This window comes from Cyprinodon variegatus, unplaced genomic scaffold (genome assembly GCF_000732505.1).
Source record: "Cyprinodon variegatus isolate N-32 unplaced genomic scaffold, C_variegatus-1.0 Scaffold1260, whole genome shotgun sequence".
NCBI lineage: Eukaryota > Metazoa > Chordata > Actinopteri > Cyprinodontiformes > Cyprinodontidae > Cyprinodon > Cyprinodon variegatus.
The window spans coordinates 50475-51646 of NW_015151713.1; the positions used below are offsets into that span (position 1 = coordinate 50475).

Genomic DNA, 1172 nt, shown 5'->3' on the forward strand with positions numbered 1-1172 from the left:
ATTTTTCATTCTAACATAAAAGTTGGTTTGTTTTCCTGTCCAGAGTCACTGGGAGTTATTGGCCAGTAGAACCAGCAGCTGTTTGATGTTTGACCTGTTTTTTTTGGGGGGGGGGGGGTATGTCCTTATTTAACCTCTGCTGGCTGCCTTGGCGAGATAACGGCAGCTCTCTGCCAGTCAGCCTAATGGAGGTGCTGGGAGGAACATATCTTTTTATCCCCCCCCCTGACCCCGTGTTCCAGCGCCATGGGTGGAAGGAGGAGGAGGGAGATGAAAGTCTGTCCTGGTTCTGGTTCCGTTCTGCTGTCAAATTAAGCTCCTTCTCTGGTTTGCCAGTCAGCTCACATGTTCTCTGTTGTTTGTTTGCCAAACCCCCCCCCGGTCTAAGCTCCATCCCTCTCCCAGCCTCCCTCCCTCTTCCTTTCATACAGCCCTGTCGCCCGCCCACCAGTTGATTCCTGCTCAGTGTCAGAAGGTGACGGGAGAGGAGGCTGAAAAGGACGTTTCCTTCTGCGTCTGAGAATCCACCATCACTGTGAGTATCTGACTTTAGCTGCTCAGACCAACAGATGGAGAGGAACTTAAGGGATAAAACCAGGAATAGACACCCCACCACCACCCGCACCCACTTTCTTTACAGAAGGGGGGGGGGGGGGCGTGCAGGACAGATAGGATCACAGATTGACCTCAGAGATTTCTAGAAAAACCTCAGTGAGAGAAGGAGGGAGATGCACCGAAGACAAACTGGGCATGCAGAGTCAGAACATAATGGCAGGGAGGTTTCTGTCCATGTAGGGAAAAAACAGCTGAGCAGAAATGTAAACATGAAGGCTGATTGGTTGGACCAACATTTATCTGTCCTGTCAGAGTTCTGCTGGAAAAACTGGAAAGAGCAAAGATTGAATCGTTTCTGCAACAATCAGGAGGTCGGATCATAAAGTGGATTTAATCAAACCAGCTTCAAACGAAGGTCAGAAATTAGGAAGAACTGCTGCAAATCAGAGTTTGATGAAATGCAGAAACAGTCTTTAAGAAGACATCAGTCTGATGGACACCTGCTGGAAAAAAACTGTGAAGGCAGAAGGAATAATCCGGAATAATCCAGACAGGAAAAGTCAGAGCACCTGGAGCGCTGCCTGAGATAAGGCTGACAGGATCTACATGCCTGCTGA

General features: G+C 48.9%; 1 protein-coding gene across 1 annotated transcript in view; it reads left to right on the forward strand.

Moving 5' to 3' along the window:
- The first annotated feature begins 479 nt into the window (after positions 1-479).
- LOC107102475 overlaps positions 480-1172 on the forward strand; it is a 9443-nt gene continuing 8750 nt past the window's right edge. Inside the window, exon 1 of the mRNA XM_015401798.1 lies at positions 480-535. The gene's annotated coding sequence lies outside the window, so the exon portion shown is untranslated. The remainder of the gene's footprint in view (positions 536-1172) is intronic.